At 38.4% G+C, this 21,553-nt stretch overlaps 1 protein-coding gene across 14 annotated transcripts in view; it reads left to right on the forward strand.

The window, feature by feature from the left end:
- Positions 1-21,553, forward strand: part of RARB (retinoic acid receptor beta) — a 787,370-nt gene that overhangs the window by 362,405 nt on the left and 403,412 nt on the right. The window lies entirely within an intron of this gene.

Genomic DNA, 21,553 nt, shown 5'->3' on the forward strand with positions numbered 1-21,553 from the left:
ATTGCCTCAGATATCCACACCACCTTCCCTAAGTTCTCTCAGGTTCATAACTTGAGACTTCTTTCTGCAGATTATTTCACATTTTGCAGCTTTTTAAGGTGTTCCTCCAAATACTGGCTTGGTCTTAGAAGTTTTCCCTTTGAATGACTCCCTCGATTTTTCTGTATCATGGTCTTGACTCATTATCTTCTCCCCGCTAGTACCTCCTTCACTCACTGGGAGAGGATTTACTCCACTAACTGGGATCTCTAAGCTCTTGGTATAGTGCCTTCAAGATTAGGAGGAGATGGATATCTGGATGCCTGGGTGTTTGGATAGATGGATGGATAGATAAACAAATGGACAGACTCTGACCACAGGGTTGCTGATTGCAATCACAGTATTATCATGCCTGATATTTACTGATTTGTTTTCCTTCTTGGAATGACGTGATTCTAATTCTTCTCTTCTGTGTTTTGGATTTCTAGCCTGATCATGCGACAAATAGAGTCTTTTAAATTCCTTAATAACATTCTCCCATGCTTCTCAAGTTGAAATTAAATGTCGATGTAGTCCAGGTAGCTTCTTGGCTATCAGGAAAGGTGGAGAGAAATCCTGGATTTAAAGTATCATCATAACACAGGTGCCAAATCAAACCCCATTCACCCAACATGCAAATGATATAATAAGTTACTCTCAACTATCGCTTGAAGAGGCCTGACTAAATGATTATTAAAACATTAAAATTTTACCTGGGAACTTCTGTAGCTCAGCCAACCTGATGGACAGCACATTCTAGCACATTTCTTTCCTCGGATCAGAAGTATATTTTGTAGATAATAGCCAAGAAGTTAAGACATGAGTGTTGGTCCCAGCCTGGGTGATCTAATCTTTCAAGTTGAAAACTCTTAGGTGGCTGTAGCCCTTAGATGCCCACCAGCAAATCCCATCAACGCTGGGCTTCTTTGGCTACTGATTTTAAGGAAAATGCAGAGCATTGTAAACAAAGAGCGGGTGAGATCTTTGTGCTGGGTGAGCTTCCCTGAGCACTTAAACAGGCTCTCAATATACAAATCCACCCCCATCTGTTTGCACATATTTTTAGGTCTAAGGATTCTATAGAACAGTGCTTGGCAAACTACAGCCTACAGGGCAAAGCCAGCCCACCATCTATTTTGTAAATAAAATTTTATTAGAACACAGCCACATTCATTTGTTTACATATTGTATATGGCTGCTTTCATGCTACAATGATAGAGGCTATTTATAGCCTAAAATATCTGCTGTCTTGCTTTTTATAGAAGTTTGCTCATGCCTGTTAAGGAAGTAAGAGCATTGGGACAGCAATCAGTTCACCCTGAATCTAATCAGGCTCTGTCTCTAACAGGTGATGTTATTAGCTCCTCTAATTCCTTAGACCCTGAATGAGCTGGGCTAGATCGTACCTACGGGTCTTTCACTTATAAATAGAGGGCTATTCTGTTCATTTTACAGTTTCTAATAAAGCACAAGATGCCATCACTACTAAGTTGACCCATAATGCAATTGCTATTTTTCAAGATCAAAGCAGCCAAGTATTGGAAATTTCATATAATTCAGCCTTTAGAAGGAGAATGTTTGCAGTTCAATAAAAGAGAGTAAATAATTACTTACAATTTTTCCTGAGGGCCTTGGTCAGGAGGTGTTGAGTAACTATACCTTGGAAGGTGTTGTTGGAAGGTGTCTGGAGATGGGGCAGAAATAGGACAAAGTACAGATAGTTCAAGCTGGAAACTCCAAAATGGGCTTACTTCATACTCTGGCTAATTACCTTGTTTAATTATTTCTTACTATGGACAAAGCACATGAAAGCCATTCAGAAGATCATTAAAATATGCTGCTGTTACTGTTCTGTCTGTTAGGTGGCCCTTTGATAAGGAGTTGTTTTTGTTCAAACTTGTGGTTCAGAAGGACCTGGAAACAAGGGTCAGGTCGAAAAATTTACACACAGATTTTTCTCTTGCTAAAATTAAACTTGAAGTTTTACTCATGTATTGAGGTAAGGGGTTTTCACCAAATTTCATAAGGTCTTGATAACTAGCAAAACATGTGCTTGGTTGGAAAGCTGGCCAAGGGAGGGATGCAAAAGGAACAAACAGGGTGATGACTCCGTACATGGGGTCTTGTCGCTGAATGATGGGATCTGCCAATGTTTCTTCCATAATCTGCACGCATCTTGGTTCATGCAGCTCAACCAGAAGGTAAATTCTCCTGTGCATGTTATATATAGGCTCCAGAACCTTCTAACTCAAAAGCGAGTGAGGACAGTTTCCATAGCAGCTATTGGTGGTACACCCACTCCTTCCTCTTCCCTCCCTGCACTTCTGCCTCCCTGTGCAGCCAGTTCCTAGACCTGTCTTCCTAGAGCTCATGTGCCCCCATTCCCAGGTATGAGAATGTCCTTGACCCAACATCTCATTGACAGCATCTCGTTCATTCAACCTCCATGAATTTCTCTTCTATAAACTATAAAATATTTTTATTCAAAGAATAACCATCAGGAGATCCCATCGTGGCTCAGTGGAAACAAATCTGACTAGTATCCATGAGGACACAGGTTTGATCCCTGGCCTCGCTCAGTGGGTCAAGGATCTAGTGTTGTCATGAGCTGCGGTGTAAGTCACAGATGTGGCTTGGATCTTCCATTGCTGTGGCTGTGGCATAGGTCAGCAGCTGCAGTTCTGTCTGTTTCGACCCCTAGCCTGGGAACTTCTATATGCCTCTGCGGGTGTGGCCCTAAAAAAAAAAAAAAAAAAAACAGGAAGAAGAAGAGTAATCATGATCAAATGTTTTCAGGATAAAGATGGGGTATAAGTAAAAAGAAGAAAAGTTTTACTAAAAAGTGGTAAAACCAGATAATCTCTGAGGCCCTTTCAACTCCGGCAGGTGTTACACCTCGGATTTTCTTCTGGTCTCCACATCATTTGCAGACAAACAGACCATCTTTCCTTGGTTTGGGCTGGATGTGGACTCTGTCCTTCTGCAATATGGAGTACTTGGCTATTGGTATGACCATCTCTGACCACACACAACTCAGAGGGAAATCTGTGGCTCCTTTTCAGAAATTCTGCTCTCTAGAACCTTCTGACCTAAGAGAAAAAAGTATTTTTAGAAGAGAAGTGAATCTAAAGCATTTTCCTTGTGTGCTCATCCTTGTCTTTGTATTATTATGACTTAATTCTAACATCATAGAGTCTCTTTAATCTTAGAAATGAGCAAATACATGAAAAGAGAATAAAATAATTAGAAAAATTGCTGTATAGTGAACACGTCCTGGACAATCCACTGAGCATTTACTTAATGTCTGTCATTCTTAATCTTTTTAAGTAGACTCCTAAAATTGCTTCCAGGCCATGAGCAATAGTCCCATTTTACAGAGGAAGACCATGAAGCTGGGGTAAAGTAAAGAGCTTCTATGGCTAGTTACTGTTGGACCCACTTTCTGAGCCCAAATCTTAGGTCCCCAAAGTGCATGTCCTTCCCAGTGAGCTGGGTGATGAGACCAGCTTACCCCTTCGGATAATACCCCTGCTGTGCTGTGGGTGTCTCCTCCCCGCGACGGCCCATGCAGTCCTTGGAGATGAAGGGCATATATAGAACCTCACGACTTCTCGAGTTTCCCCAACTGTGGGAGCAGCTATTCTTTTTCATCAAAGGGGGGTGTTAGGGTAGATCTCAGAGGTGGGGAGCTGCTGCAGTGTCTCTGATCAGCTCTCTGTGGGCAGCAAGCTCATCACCTCTGCAAGCAGGACTTCCAGCAGGAGTACAGCCTGAGACACTGTGCCAGGGACCACTCAAAATTTAATGATCCAGGGCTCGCCGTGAAAGTTGGACAACTGTCTGTCTGTCTCTCTTTATGTTCTTTTCATGGCTGCTTATTCTGCTTTATGGCTGCACATGTGTTTTTTTATAGGTTGTTGTAAGCTGGAAAATATTAAGAGTTTTGGCTGTGGAGCCCCTCTCAAAATGATCTCTGTTTAATGCCAGCATCTTAAAATGAGAGTTCTTTCCCCTTCTTTTTGAATGACCTGTCCCATCAAAAATCACAAGAAAAAGGGTCTTCACTTAAGAAAAAAAAAAAAAAAAACCCAACCTCCTGGAGAGACAGACTGTGAATCTCACAATAATCAATGACAGGACATAAAATGAGTCTTATTTCCATATCTTGTCCTAAACGAAGAAGAGCCTTGTTTACCCAGCTTGTCTAAAGTAGGGTGTGAGGCCAGATTGGAATTCCTTATTGCACATTAAGGACAGTTGCCCAGAGGTGTTGATCCTGTTTCACATACATGCAGATTGATGATAACTAAAACCAGCTCATTAACTGAGTTATCCATCACCCTTTCCTCTCTAGTCTTATCTTCTTTCTACTGTGAGATATATTTGTCCTTAAACATACACAATGACCTCAGTGGACAGAAATCACATCTAATTTTAAGATGTCTGGGGCTTGATATATTGCTGGTATTTAGTGAATGTCAAACCGAACAGTATGGTCCATATGTATGTATCCTTCATGATTTTTAAGCCAAATACAAATAAGGCATAACAGAGTAAAAGAAACTTGTTTGGAATTTGAGTAAACTCAGTTACAACAGTTCTGTCCATTTCATCTGCTTTTGGTCATTTGGATCCCTGACGTTCTGAGCCTTAGAGATGTCAGAGGCTTTTATTGTAGTGCCTTAGAAATAGAGTTTCAGCTTTGGGCAAGATTAAACAGTTTTAGCATCTTGCACAGGCACCTAGGGCCAAGTGTATAGTATGTAAGAGGCCATTCCTTGAAGGGAAGCAGGTACTGATTGCTTCAGTGAGGTGCCTCTTTTCCCCAAGAATAAAGGAATCTTTGTATCAACTCCTTGATGTCTTTACAATTTCCCAAGACTCTGAGTACAACATGTAATCCTCTGAATAGTTCCAGTGAGGAGCTGGGTTCGTTCTGTTTGTTGAACTTTACCCCCAGGGGGTCAGGAATATGTGAACATGAATTAGAATCAAAAAGATTATTGTTCAACTTCATCAAATTATCTATGATGCCCAAAAGGGAATATCAACTCTAAAAGTGTGTTTTTGAATAGAAATGGGCTTTCTGTCCGCTGAGGTGATTGTAAAAACAGGAATGAATTTTCCTCTAAGTTTATTCCTATGATTATTGCTAGGGAGAGCATGTTTGGAAGAAGAGACACGCAAAATGAAAAAGACCAAGAATGGAGAAAAGAAAGGGATGCTTTAGAGTTTATATGAGAATTCCTTTAGATTCATCAAATAAATTAAACAGAGACGTATAAACAGAGCATTTTTGACCTTATGAAAATTGAAGCTTTAAAAACCAGAATCACAACAGATCTGAGTTGGCACATTTGGCTGTGAGATATGATACCTGCCATAGGTTCCAAATTTCTGTCTTAATGAATTCCTCAATCTATAATTCCTACACATTTCAGATGGGCTATTTTGCTTCTAATGGTTAAAAAAAAAAAATTCAGATGACCTTAAATGGTGGGAGATTATCCTTCATACATGTCCATGTAGTGGGACATGAGGACAGGTAGAATTGCCACCAGCTGGCTGCCCCCTGGATTGTCTTCAGAATAGAGTTCAAGGTGTTCCACAGAAGCTCTGGTGATTTATGCTGTGTCATTAAAGTGATAGGACTCTCTATTCTGTCTTTGCTTCTGTTTTTCTGCTTTGATTCCCTCTGATGTTTCAGTGATTCTTGGTAATTTAAATGAGAAAAGGGGAAGAGGATGGGAAGAGGAAGAGGGAGGGGTGGAGGCAAGGGGAGAGGGAAAGAAGGAGAGGTAAGAGAAAGACAGTGACTCGAATTAACCCTGTCCTTGAGCTGCAGGTTATCTCCAGGAACTTGAGACCTCCAGACCAGCCAATGGCCAGGTGGTACCATCACTTGTTTTTTCACTTTGCCATGAGAGTAAGTGTTAAAATAGCTGCCCTTTATTTAGTGTATTCCATGCCCTCTATCTGCCAACTGGAAAAGAAAAGTAAACAATGACTGAGGTAACCAACCTTCCTAAGGTTGCTCAGACAAAACCGGTGGAACTGGGTTTAAACTCTTCTTGCTCTGACCAAAGTCAGTCTTATTTTCACAGCTGCATGTTAGCTATGGATATTGAAGCAGTGCAGAGATTTTTAAAACATTGTATCTTGCACTCCTTTTGGGAAGTCATAATCAACAACAATCATTTAGATCTAAAACTTGATTCTGTAAAGCTCATAACATCCCCTCCCACCCCTGCACCTACTGTGCATAATTTTCTTATGATGCATATCTTATTCTGCTGCCTTCAGCTATTTTCATAGGTTTACCTTCTCTGCACATCTGTTAACCTGAATGACTGGCGCATAGTGGAAATTAATTTAAGTTCTGTGGAATGACCAAATCTATGGTTCTTGCTGGTAGAGGAATTGGAAATTTGTGGATTTGCTTTTGGATGTGACAGTGATTGGCAGCACTATAAGCACTTAATCAGCAAGGGCTAGGAGTCTGTGCTATGCACAATAGCTGCAAATACTAAAGACTTCCCAGGTAGCCTCATGACTTCCCAGTGTCCCACCAGTCATGTCAAGAACCCCCCTAAATAAATTATGATTAACTTAATTATTATTATTATTATTCCATTTTAAATATAAATATGAAATATTATATTATTTCATTTTATCTTGAATTATTTAGGACTACACTTCCTGTGTAAATCAAGAGAAGGCTGTCTTTGTTTTGTTTGGAATGTTTCTAAGAGTCGTTCACCATCTCAGGAAATTGTGTCACTGATGACAGTGATATTCTTGGTATGTGGGTCACCAAGACCACACATTTTTATCAGCCTGCATGTGTAGCTAAAACATTCATTGCAATTCTGCATAGAGGGACAAGCATCTTACCACTTCATTATGCCTGAGCATTTACACATTGAAGTAGCTATTGTTTTATTATAAATGATTTTCTTTGAATTCACTGTTGATATTGCAATCAGGGCATTATATTATCTTCTTTGAAATTACATGTGTAGGTGGGCTGTATCATCTATGATTTTCATTTTGGTACAGTAAAGCAGGTGTTATAACACTACTACTAAAAGAAGCATCGCATCTAAAATGTGGAAGATTATTGGAATGAATGGATAGATGGATGAATACATGAATGAATAAATAATGAATAGAGTGAAAAAAAACTAAGTGTCAAATAAACTGCTTAGAATGTAAATATTCTAGCTGTTGAGAGGAAGGAACTTTCTAAGTGGAATGGACAGGAATGGATTTGCAAAACCAAATCCAACGATTGTGCTAGGCGTGGAACCATGGGCACGGCATTAGAAAAGCCATGTGCAGGAGACCCATGGAAAGAAGGGGCGTGTTTGAATTTCCTGTCTTGGAGGGCATGGGAGGCTGGCAAGGAACCATCCAACCTTTGCCTCCATTTCTTGATATGTAACCATAGTCCCCAAGGTGTACAAAAGGTAATCAAATGTACTGTTATTCATGAATTCACTTTTTCTGTATTTACTTAACCCACTTGTGTTAGGTATTACAGTTGGCACCTCTGAGTCTTTCTGATGATCTGCTGGATAAAGCCATCAGAGCAATCAGTTCTCATTTGTGTGTTCTGTCAGATCATACCTCCAATGAGACATCGTTTTAGAATTTACTGGGAAAAGCTTATGGGACCATTATGGGTTGAATTGTGTCTCTCTAAAAGATAGTGAATGTCTATGAATTGATTGAAACTTTATTTAGAAATAGGGTCTTCTCCCACAGACAGAGAAAACAAACTTATGGCCACAAAAGGGGAAATGTGGTGGGGAGGGGATAAATTAAGAGTCTGTGATTAACATATAAACATTCCTACATTTAAAATAGATAACCAGTAAGGTCCTACTGCATAGCACACACATCCTTATTACTCAATATCTTGAAGGGAAAAGAGTCGTAAAAAAAAAAAAATTTTTTTTTTTTTTCGGAAACGTATTTATTACATAAGGCCAAATGTTCTTGTAAAAACTATGTAAACAGACTAGGGTGGGTCAATGGATATGTGCATCACAAAATCCAAAGGAAAATCTTTAATCCCCATTTGTCTTAGTCTAGGTTATGCACCCAAATTTCCATCTTGCCTTCCCCATTTTTATCTTTATTCTGCAAAATTTTCCTTATTTCAGCCCCACACTCTCTTCTCTCTTCTCTGTACACCTCACACTAACACAGCATGGTACATCAACTATACTGCAATTAAAAAAATGCAATCCTTGAAAAAAGAAAAGAAACAGGGTTTTCTCAGATGATCAAGTTGAAATGAAGTCATCAGGGTGGTCCCTAATCCAGTCTGACAGTGTCCTTCTAATGAGGGGAAGTGTTGTCACAGAGACAGAGACGCAAGGAGAAGGCATGTGAAGAGTAACCAGAGTCAGGAACACAGGTCAGGAACACCTATGGCTGCCAGCAAACCCTGGAAGCTGGGGGAGGGGCAAGGAACAGATTCTCCCTCAAGGACCTGAGAAGGCAGCAGCCCTGCTGGCCCCTTGCTTGGGGACTTCCAGCCTCCAGAACTGTTTATGACACTTTGTTATAGCAGCCATAGGAAACTAATACGGGCCATAACTAGGGCCAAAACCTTCCAACCACAGAAGAAGAAAAAGCTATGCTGTTGCTCTTCTCCTCCTCTAAAAACACCTAGTAACTCAGGTATTTTCTCACAATTTTGTCCTCGCAGTGACGTTCTTTTCCTGCATTATGTGGCTCCTTTGGCTTGAAAAATGAATATTTAGGAAAGTGTTTTTTGTTTGCTTGTTTTTGCTATTTTTTTTTTTTTAAGCTTTATAGCCAATCTCTCTTGATTTTGGCAGTTACAAGTCTGTGGTCATGAGTTATAATATTTACGATTTAAAAAAAATTTATATCACGAGTTCCCTTTGTGGCTTAGCAGTTAACTAACCCGATTAGGATCCCTGAGAATCAATATCCTCTTGGGGACTGTAACTTGAAATATGGACGTGCACTAAGGATGCACGTCCCTGGCCTCACTTAGTGGGTTAAGGATCCAGCGTTGCCATGAGCTGTGGTGTGGGTCGTAGACTCAGCTCAGATCCCGAGTTTCTGTAGCTCTGATTTGACCCCTAGCCTAGGAACTTCCATTTGCCACAAATGTGGCACCAAACAGCAAAAAAAAAAAAAAATATATATATATATATATGTATATATATTTTATATAGTTTTAGTTTTAATTACACTTTTATATAGTATAGTTGATTTAGAATGTGTATGGCAACATGATTCAGTTTTGTTAATATATATAGAGAATATATATACACTACATGTATTCTTTTTCACATTCTTTTCCATTATGGTTTATCTTAGGATATTGATATAGTTCCCTGTGCTGTACAGTAGGACCTTGTTGTTTATCCATTCCCTGTACAATAATTTCCATCTCCTAATCCCAAACTCCCACTCCATCCCTCCTCCACCCACTCCATTTTTAAAATGCCTCTGGCTGTCTTTTGGGCCTCTCCTCGGATGCTAAACTCCCACCCTTTTTCATGCCCCCACGTGTCTTCTTTGATATCCATTTTGCTTTTAATTTTAGAGCCTTTCCCTGAAACCCCTGCAGGGTTACCCGTCACTCTCACGTTGGAGCCTGTGAGATTCTCCAGGAGGAACATCCTTAGTGCACGTCCATATTTCAAGTTACAGTCCCCAAGAGGATATTGGTGGCCATGACCCTATCACTATAATTATTGGTTCTTTACTATCTCAAACATCACTTTATTGGCTCTATAGCAGTCTCTCTTCGGGATCTGTGAGCTATAAATTTAGCCGACTTTGTCCAACCTTCTGGAATTTGCGGTGGCTTCTCCCTCTTTGAACAGAAAATTTGAGTGGCTCTCTTGTCCAGGCCTTGGCACTCTTCCTGCAATAATACACTCTTTCTTTTATACTTAGAGCTCGTTTTGTCATACAAATATGTCTGTGCTCTGTTTGTGTCCTGGTCTTTACATCTACCTCGATTCATTCTCCACATCTGGGATTTTTTAGTTTCTTATGGCTGAAAACCTTTTAAAATTGTTTTAAGACCACCTAAAGTTACATCACATGTAAGCTCTCCTTAAAGATTCTGGGCCTCGTTAAACTTCCCTGGTTAACTTTGCCTTCAGTGATGTGGGTACTTTGGCTCCTATCTTTTTATGTCCTAAGATGAATCAAATTTAATAGACTTAAAATCTGTATACACAGAGGGTTTTTCCCAATTTGTTGCCAAAATCTTAAAAAAAGAAAAAAAAGCTATTGTACCATTTAATGGAAATGAGCACGTTCCAATAAGAGCGCATCCAGTTAATTTAGCGTTAACATATTTTGCCAAACGCCCATAAGTTTTACAAATGTTTAGACAAAATAAAAATTTCTGGGCATTTGGGGAACAAAGGCTGTGGTTTCATCTGTGCCCTGTGGGAGCTGATGATAGGTAGGCATTATTTTTTGGTGAATTACATGTGACCCTGAAAATAGCACTGTCTAGAGACTGCCCCTCAGCTCCACCCGCAGCAAAGAAAAAACAAGGCATAAAGAAAGGTCCATCTCATTGAACCAAAAATGGTGTTAATGCAGATAATTGGCCGGGGGCGGGGTGGGGGGGGGTGTTGTTGAAGGGTATTCCAGACTCCATCTGTGTCCTTAAACGGATTTTTTTTAACTCGTATTTCAGCTTCCTGATCTGTAAAGTCAGGATAATAATGGTACTTTCAAATGTGTGATGAGATTGTCATTAATGGGTACATGTAACCTCCTTATAACAGTAAAAACTCAGTACACAGGAACAGTCATTATTCTTACCTGTGCTTTGTGGTCAGAATCTATCTCCTTGCAAGCACAGTCCTTTACTGTCAGAGGGCTGTCATTCCATCAGTTGTTCGTTCTAAGGATCACTTCCCAAATGTAAAAGTTGTTCTCACCTGCACATGGACCTTTCTGTATTCTAAGTCTATACTAGGTCTACCGAAGTTTTCACAGAGTTTTTGCCTCGCCAAGATTACCTTTTAAATTTCAGAATTCTCACAGTGGCTGTCTTGAGTTTGGGTATTGGAAAGGACTCTTTTTTTTTTTTTTTTTTTTTTGATGAGTAACCATGGCCTGTGGAGTAATTTGTACTGATTACAGAGTTGACATCTGAATACCACGTGTGTATCTGAGGTTGTGTTCACAGGCACACTCCCTTCAGAGCCAGCGAACCCAGACAAAGGTTGAGCCCTCCTCTCCTGGGGCTGCAGACTCTGCAGGTCACTCTGTCTCCATAAACAATCTCTAATAATGCTTGATTTAATTTCTGGGATCTTTGTAATAACATACATTTCTCAACCATGATGGTTTTCGCTGTCTATTAATACCAAGGGTCTTAACATGAATTGCTTAATGGTTATGAAGTTGGCCAATCCAAAATAAGATACCTACAGAAAAAAAATCAATCTTGACGTTTTACGCATAAACAGCTCGAATGATGACCACGTGGCTAAAAAGAAAGCTACCCTTCCCATACTTAATAAACTCCTTTCATCAGAGTGGCTTGATGGAATAAGTAACAAAACAGGGGTTTCTGTGGTTTCTGATGGTCATCTGTGAGACTCGAAGGGACCTCACAGCATCCATGACTCATGCCCTCATCTCCTTGAGGAAGCTTCAAGATTTGGCTTTCATTTCTTCTTCAAAAGAAATCTTATTCCAGAACCAAAGCCAAATAACAACTCAAAGTATGCTTGTGCCACTATTAATATTGCCTAGTTTGAATCTGAATCCCCCTAATCAATTTAAGTATATATACATTACATAAATATTGCTGCAAAGGTGAGCATCTCTTTCGTATTCATCACAATTTTTCAATCCCCACTTTGAGAATGGAAAACAGAGATGTGTATCCAGAAGTGGATAAACCGAGTTCTGTGGAGAAATGGAAAAGACAGGGCTTAATGCTGGGGACCAGCACTCCAGTTGCAAACACAACCAGCAGAAACAGAATACGCATCAGAAGAAAAGACAATCCAAACCAGACAGAGTCATTAGGCTTCATTTTGCTTAAAAAATTCAATGTCCCATATCAACCTCAAACAAATAATTAAGGAAATGCAAATCAAGACCACCTTGAAATGTCACTTTATATTCACTAAGTTGCAAAAATGAAGAAATGTGGTGACAATACCAAGTGTTGGACAGGATGTCGACCAACAGATAAGATACTCTGGGATATATTGCTGGCGAGAGTCTAAATTAGTGTAGTTAGCCTACAAATGTCTTTTTATTATCCTATAATTGTGACATTCAGATTTCTAATGACCAAGCAGTTTGTCTCTAGGTACTATCCTGGAGAAACTCTTTAACAGGGATTCCAGGATTCATGTTTAAGAATGGCCATAGTGGCACTCTTTATAAATAGTAGAAATCAGATACCATCCAACTATCTGTGAGCAGATGAATACATATTCACCAAATTCAGTAGTTTTCATTGATGAAAATGAAGTTATAGGCCACAACATGGATAGATCATAGAAACATAATATTGACTAAAATAAAAGTCAATTTTTTAAGGCTATGTACAGGATGCTAACATTATTATAAATCTAAAAGCAACATTGTTTAGAAAAAAAATGCATGTTTGTAATAAAACTACACATTAAAAAAATTTAAGGGAATAATAAAGACCAAATTCAAGATAACAGCTATCTCCTAGTGTTAAATGGGATAGGTAAGTGGGTGGGGTGAGGGAGGAGCACATGGATGCAACAGAAGAGATAAGAGTTCTGATTCCTGAATATTCATTTTGCTACTATGCTATACCATTTATATACATGTTACATTGATCTTTATAGTTATAAGTGTACATTAAAAAGATAAACGCTGTGACTATACTCTTGGTGTGTTAGAAACAGAGAGGAGAAAGGAAAAGTGAAGAAAAATGACAGTAGCCTTGAGCAGAAAATTTACATGTTACAAAAAGAGGCAAATTGCCAATAATAATATTTAAAATTTTTTCAGTCTTAAAAGTAATTGTACAAATGCAAATTTTCAAAGAAATGCAAATTAAGATTTTGTTTCCTGCTACAAGAAGGCAAAGGTTTAAAAAAAAGATCCCCATTGTTACTCGGGTTATAGAGAAACGAACACTCCTATGCAGCCTTGATGGTGAGAATGAAAATTGATATGTCCTTTCTATGGAATAATTTTGCAGTAAATGACAAGGGATTTAAAATATTCATACCAATGGCTTTGCGTCTTTGCTGCTATGAATTTATTCATAAGAAATAAATGTTTTAGCGTGCTTGGGAGAACACAGATATTAGCACAGACTTGTTTATAATTAAAAAAACTAGTGAAAATCTTCATGGCTAATAAAAAAATGATTTCTTAAAATATAGAGAGAGTGAAAATAATAAGCAACCCTTCTAAATGTTGATGGAGAAATTAATATATTGACATGAAAATGTAAAATGGGGAAAACAGGTAACAGACAATAGAATTGTTTTAAATATTAAGAATATTTAATATTCTTCTACTTTTTAACTGGTATAGATTAAATATGTTTGGAGTGTCTATGTGGGTTCAGGACAATCTCTGGGGAGTGTACTTACAGTATTTATTACTAGTCATGGGATTATCTTTGGCATTTTCTTTAACTTTATTCAGGGTTGTGATTGTCTCTCTACTCTCCATCATTTCCTCACTGCTTAGTCCTTGGCACAAAGTAAGTGCTTACTACATGTTGGCTGTATGAATGAATGCATTAAATGCAAACTTGTGGAATTAATTAAAAGAAAGGAGACTTTCTAGTGAGCTAATTCAGTTGTACTCAACTGAAACAAATATTCTACCTAAATTAGCATCGTGTTCCTCCCAGAGCTAAGTGTCACATTAGTTTTCACATCTGATTCTGTTTCCAAGGAATTAACCCTTAACAGGTATATTTGTATTTTGAAAGGGTGACTTTTCATTTAAGGTCCTGACTCTACAGTGGTAGAATTTCCAAGGAGATACTGTGGAGTAGAAAGGGATGCTGTCACATTCTTCAAAGCTGTGTCTTATGATGTCCACGCATTCCATCCATGCCTAAGACCGCTTCTGTTTCAGTAGACTCAGGTTAAAATCGTTATCAGCATCACTGTCTATAGAAATCATGATTACCACCTACATGAGAAACTGTACATGTTGTCTAATTTTTCCACAACAAACATGAGATTTTTTTATTTTTTAATTAATCTATTTCCACATATCCTGTTTCATTGAGGAAAGTAAACTTTATAACTTAACCAAAAATCATACCCACAACTTCTTAGAACTGCGAAGAAATACATTTGGAGAAAGAGAATGGGGAGAATAGATTGAAACAAATTTGAAACAGTAAAAATGTTGCTCAGAGGACCTAAAAGTCTGTCCCAAGAAGAGTGTCCACACAGTCACGTGGCTGACAGGGTTCATAAAACAATGTCACCCGTCCACTCAGAGATCACAGACAACTGTACCATCAAGTGTAGTCCAACAACACAGTAAATCTGACTCTGTTTATGTGTGTTTGTGTTTTCAATAACATCCCTCAATGCAGGCCAGATTAATCATTCCAAAGTTCAGTCAGTGAAATCAAGTCCCTGCGGGGGTCCCAAGCAAAGTCTCCAGGTACATATAGCTCTCTCACAATCTGAACTTAATCCAAAAATAAATATTAGCATGTCAAGATTTAAAAAAAAAAATGGTCTTCATAGCCTTCAGGCAATTCTCTATAAAAGCTATTTTCTTCAGCCAAGGATTTTTGTAAGCCTTGAGAAGCCATGAATTTGAAGTTATACTCCCCTGACAAGGACCCAAGGAGCCAAAGGAACAGAGTTTCCCCTCACAGAACAATTTTGAGTCAGCTCCAACAGACACCAGGTTATGGACAAATGTAGAGAAGCCTATTTAAACATGCAAAGTTGGAGCCAAAAAAGCCTCCCTTGCAACCTAGCTATGGGTCCCTTGGCTAAACCACCTCCCCTCTCACTGATGTCTCATGTGGCTCTGCCTATTTCCTCTGCCTGGAAGTAGTGCCAGCATGAAAGCTTGTATGGAAGGTACTTGGCATGGAGCTGCAGTCAGGCTCAATTTCCTCCCTCAGCAGGTCCATTTATTGATAGGGAGGCAAGGAGTTGGGGGAAGAGGAAGAATCTGAAGAACTTGAAGAAAAAGTGCAAATGGAAAATAATAGTGTCTAGAACTGAGACTCTTTTTCGTGGAAGGAAAACTAACAGAAGCAAATCAATTCAGGACCATGTTAACCTCAGTGGAATTAATTTTCTTTGGATAAAAGAAGGGATCATCAATACATATTCTGCCATACCCCCTTTGCCCTCCCCTCCCAATATCATCCCCCAGACCCACATGTTCAACAAAAGCACAAGAGAGGGGATGCTTTGTGCTTCCAAATATTAATTAGTACCTTGACGACCAACCACATGTCAGCATACTCAAAGGACTTTACACATAACACGGAGGTGTTTTCACCAGGAACAAAAGAGTGGTTCAGTATATAAGAAGGATCCCATGTAATGCATCACATCAGGAGAAGAAGGAAAAGGAACATGATCATCTAAATTAATGAAGAATAAGCATTTAAGAAATCAGATTCTCTTTCATGATAAAAACATTCAACCACCCAGGAAGAGAAGAAAACTTCCTTCTTTTGTGTGGTCATCAAGGTCCTGATATTTGCTACACAACATCAGTGGTGGTGGTGGTGGTGGTGGTGGTTTGAGATAGGAGGAAATATGAAATATTTCCCAGTCGTATTGTGGGCCTTGCATTACAGAGAACAGCAGGAGATGTTTAACTAGCAAGTTCTCTATGAGGTCACAGTGGGCCACATTTTTTCATGGAAAGCTTCAACTGCTCCACTAAAGAATGCATTTCTTTATTAGGCAAATGAAAAGGAGACTGCCTCCTCCGGGGTGATTCCTTGAGGTATGCTTAATTAATTGCAATCTGTTAATGATGGCAATTTTCTAGTTTCCAGTGATAAATGGTGGCCCTTTCTGAGAGGCAGCTTGAAATGAAAGGCCCTTCTCCTGGCTCCCAGTTTTTTATTTTCTTTGTCTTTGGCTACTTCTGTCACTTGCTTCTCAGAATGAGTTCAGATCAGTAATAGTCATAAATAATTTACAAAAGTAATTCCTGTCTGATCACTTGGGACTTAGAGTTTTTATGATGTTGCCAGATGTGCCATCAAAAAAATCATCCGGTTCAGAAACTTGTGATTAATTGAGTCAGAGTCAATTAATTCCCTGAGGACCACTGGCTAGTTTGTGTGGACTTGTGTTGGGGTTCTCCTCCACCTTCCCCCCTGCTCTCTATCCCCATATACCCCAGCACAGAGGAGACAAGAAGAGTTCCACAAGTGCTAGGTTACTGGGAGGTTTGGAGCATGTATTAGACACCCGGGCATGACTTTTATGTTTCTTTCATGTGTTAAGGTAGGAGAAAATATGAAAATAGTCACTAGACTAAAGGGACATTTTCGTCTAGTGAAGAGGTAGCAGGAGTGAGATTGAAAAGGCCCAGACAATGTTATTTCCCATCTAGGCTCTGCCACTCATAGTGGCACCAACATGGTATAAATATCCAAACATTGCTTGGGGGATAATACTTCTCTTTTCAGTAAAATTTCCTCTCAAAATTCATCTCTACTTCCTCTGGATCCTCCCTACCTGACTTTTATGTCTCTAATGAAGAATGTTGGTTATTCGCTCTTATAATGTGTTTGGTGATTTAAATATTTATCCCTTCCATGAAATCGTCAACTTGTTGAGGGAAAGTCCTCCATTCTTGCCAACTTCTCTTAGGTTGATTGGTGCCTTTCACCAGGGAGATTCTCACTAATTTTGTTGCATAAAGGAAAGACTCCAAAAATGAATGACTATGAAGTTTTATTCTGAAGTACATAGGGGAATAAGTGAAAAGATCCATATTGAGCTTTTAAATCACTTTGCTAGATCATGTTGCAGTAAGTAAGCTGGGCAGTAACTAAGTACCTTGCTTTGGGAGGAGACTTTAACTCAGTTTGCACCAACTATGTAGGAACTTGAAGTGATACTTCTTGAACCAGGAATTCTATGTTTCTAAACCAGTCTCTCAGTGGAGATTAAAATATCTATAATCCGGTGTAATAAGGCACAGTAGTGTGCTTTGACGACAAATTAAATCTTAGGGGAAAATGTTCCCCACGTTGTCTCTGATTACATTGTCAAGGAATCCTGTGAATTTGCTGATGTGTAGGTTTTCCTTTAATGCAAACAGGCAAGGAAGGGAGGGGATGTGGAGAGAAAGAAGGTCGGGGGCCAGGGGAAGAATATGGAGTCTCTTAGGGAAAGAGATTGAGTGTTGACAGAATTCAGAGTCACAGCAGTTATTCTGAAAGTGTAGCAATGATGACAAGGTTTGAATGCTCAAAATCCAATATTTACGTAATTCTTAATCATTGCATGTTATGGAACATAAAGGTAGTATCTTTGTCCAATGACCTGGTAAATATTAGAACATGAATAAAAGTTTTTCATAGGATTCTTTCAGTGCAACTGAATAACCTCTTATAGTTAAATAATTTACAGATCAAACAAGTGAGGCACTGTAGTCTGTTGGGGATCCTTGTAAGCTTATTATTCTCCAGATTTCCTACCACCTTTTTAAAAGGTTTTGATTTGTAGAAATCAATGTAATTGCTTAAAAACTCTTGGTCAATCATTTTGTGGAGTTAGCTATGTTTCCAGGGACTAATTTTACAATAAAGACAGTTAGATGTTAGCCATTATGACTTAGATTATTTTCTCATATTTATTACTAGATAGTAGCCTGCAGTTTATTTTAATGCATGCATTAAAAAGAAATAGCTCTTAAGTGTCTCAATATTGAGACAGGAGAAGGTATCAGAATGTAATTTATCTAAAATATAACTCTAGAAAATTAAACTATGTTTGTTTTCCTCACTTTTATTTTGGTCTTGGCTCATAGGCATACATAATTTTATATCATTGTAGTCATAAAGCAAAAGCAGTTTTTAATTATGATCTCTGCTGTTCTTTACAAAAGTCTGCTGCTGTTTCTTGCTCTGTTGGATGTTGCTGAGGGTAGTCCTTCCTCTATTCCACAAAGTTCCTGTAATGAGTCATCACAGGGAAATGTGTTTTCTGATTTCCACAGCACAAATAATGTTTCTTGTGAGAAAAAAATAAAGTTTTGTTTTTTTTTAATGGTATGGCCACGGAGATTCATTTGATGTTCACATCTCCCTTTCCCCACTGGACCCTGGAAGGCTATTGTCTCCATTGTAGTCTGCTTAAATCCAGGATTTATAATGAACAACATCCAGACCTTCCTCCCTTCATGCATCATAGTTTCTTTCTCTCATCCAATTCTCCTTTCTTCAGTTTTCTGTTTTCTTTCATTTGGCTTTATGTTACATAAAGCATGTAAAATCTTTTTTAGAATATTTTTTCTTTTACTATTATAAGGTGTTCTTCATAATTATCATTTGAATTTCTATGTAATAGTCATATTAGGTGAAGTGAAGTCAGACAGAGAGACAAATGTCATATGATATCACTTAGATGCGGAATCTGCAAAAAGGATATGTGGAGTTCCTGTGGTGGCACAGCAAGTTAAGGATGTGGCATTGCCACAGCTGTGGCACAGCTCACAGCTGTGGCTCTGTTATAATCCCTGGTCTAGGAACTTCCATGTGTCGTGGGTGTGGCCAAAAAAGGAAAAAGTTAAATTAAATTTTAAAAAGGATACAAAGGAATTTATTTGTAGAACAGAAACAGACTCGTAGACTTTGAAAACGAACGTATAGGAACCAGGGGTCAGGGGAGAGATGGATTGGACGTGTAAGATTGGCACATGCACACTGAGGTATATGGAATGATTGGCCAATGAGGCCCTGCTGTATAGCACAGGGAACTCTACCTGAAAAAGAATCTCAAAAAGAAGGAATGCATATGCGTAACTGAATCACTTTGTCGTACAGCAGGAATTATCACAACATTGTAAATCAACTGTACTTCAATAAAACTTTATAAAAAGGCAAAACACTCAAAACACTAAAAAAAAGGAAAATGTAGAGGTAAATCATTATGTGCATGTAGGTGGTTTCTGTTTTTTCTACCAGTGCTGAAAATATTAACTTTGACAGCTAGGGAATTCTTTTTCCCATTTAAAAACATTAATTTCCGGGTATAAATTTTCAAGAATGAAATGACATGTTCAAATATTTTGTGCCAACGACCTATCTCAGTCCAATTTTACCCTTTTGTGAAGGTGGGAAAGAGGATTAATCCATGGTTAATCTGTATATACAAGTAGACTAAAAGATTTAATTGTTACTGAAAATTTACTTCTCACAGGAAGTAATTGAAACTTTATTGTTCCAGCCTGTCAGTGAGTTTAACACTTCTAGGCAGAGTTAAGTCAAAATGAATCTGAGCTTCAGAAGTCTGAAAACAATGTAAGTTTTTCTTTTCTCTGATTAATGAAGGAGAAATTACTGACTGAGATATTATAAGATTAATAAAATACTACATATACATTAAAAATTAATTTTTCAGAGTTCCCATCATGGCTCAGTGGTTAACGAATCTGACCAGCATCCATAAGGATTCAGGTTCAATCCCTGACCTCGCTCAGTGGGTTAAGGATCCGGTGTTGCCTTGCGCTGTGGTGTAGGTCGCAGATGCGGCTTGGATCCTGCATTGCTGTGGTGTGGTGTAGGCCGGCAGCTACAGCTCTGGTTCGACCCCTAGCCTAGGAACTTCCATATGCCTCGGGTGTGGCCCTAAAAAGAAAAAAGAAATGAACTTTTCATATGCCTATTGTAAGAATTGATATGTTTTTTTTGTGAAGAACCTATTATGCTTTTTAACAATTTAGCACTTAGTAACTCTCTTTACCCATCTATGTTTTCTATCAGTGGTTCTCACTTGAGCGATTAGAACTGTTCCCCAGAAAGCATTTAGAAATATGTAGGAATTTATTGGTTTATGACTTATGGCTAAGGGCTGCCACTGGCAACTAATGGGTACCAGCCAAGGATATTCAATATCTGTACTGCACCAGACAGTCCAGTACCCCCCGACACACACAACATACACAGTCATTCTGCTCAAAATGCCAGTAACCCCCAGTGAGAAACACAAGTGTCTCCAGATCAGATTTGTCTTAACGAACATAGAGAGCAGGTATTTGACATGGTGCATTATGCATTGTAGACAACACTTATTGAGCACTTACTGTATGCTAGGCACTCTTCTGGTCACTTAGAACATACATCTGTGAATGAGACAAAACGTCACTCTGTCCTGAAACTTACATTCTAGAAAATGGCTTTTAATAAATGTTGTTTCAGGCCATATAGGTGAAAAAGGTGATGTGGAAAACTTCATTCACCGTATATCTAATAAATACATAAAAGAAAACTTTGAGTTACAGCATTGGGGGCCTTGTGGTAGCTCACATTCTAAGCAATGGAAAAGCATTACATCACTTGTTCCATTAACCCCTTTTGATCTTGACCTTTTTGGCTCAGTTTTGTGTCTCCATTTTCCACTGATCCCAACTCCTCCCAAATCCTTGATTTTAACATTCTTCCTCATCCAAAGAAAATTTCTCATAGAATGTAAGCCAACCTCTCTTGAGTATTCAGATACTTCAAAGATTGTTCCAATATAGAAAGAAGTCTTTTTAAAATGAACTTTAAAGCGAAAAATAAATCTGTTTGCTCTGGAGGAAAAAGATAGGAACATTAAAACATTAAGACTCTAAAAAGTTCAGAAATCACTTCTCTGTTCCATCAAACCATGATCTGATTGTGCTTTTTATTGTTTTATATGTTTCAATTAACTCAGTTGTAATTGCTTGTCAGCATTTCATTCTAAGCAATAAATTTGTCATAAAAAAGAGTAGAAATAATCAAATTTCATTGTTCATCATTCTAGTGTTTGTTCCCCTTATCTGTTTCTGCTATTTTAGAATATATTCTTTTGCTAACAGCTGTTGTGATATGCTTTATAGGGAGATATTTTAACAGTTTCCTTTCTAATTTTCTTTCAGTTATACATGTAGATTATTGCTTTTCAGAGTAAGAAAGAAAATGATCAGATGGTAAAGGAAAAGGGAAAAAGGAGGAGGCTATATAAACATGTTCTATGTGTAAATTTTATGTATTTATGAGACATGTTTATACACTATAAATTGCACTCAGTCTTAAAATATGTATCGATAAATATTTTAAAGTATTTCTATGATTAACTAAGTAGTAAAATGATTGTTTGGCTATGCAACTAGATGGGAACATTTGTGTGTTAAGATGAGACCATAGGATGCTGTTCACATCTCTGAACCCCAGTGTGAAATAGTTATCATGGTTGCTACGGTCTGGACTTCTTTGAACACTCAGTGTGCTCTCCTTTTCCCTGACCCTCCTGACTTCTTCTCATTAATGTGTGTTCAGAGGGGTGTGGCAGAAAGTGATACT

Source organism: Sus scrofa, chromosome 13 (genome assembly GCF_054392235.1).
Source record: "Sus scrofa isolate SSC_HxYL_T2T_F1_AM1 chromosome 13, Sscrofa_HxYL_maternal_Yorkshire_Landrace_v2.0, whole genome shotgun sequence".
NCBI lineage: Eukaryota > Metazoa > Chordata > Mammalia > Artiodactyla > Suidae > Sus > Sus scrofa.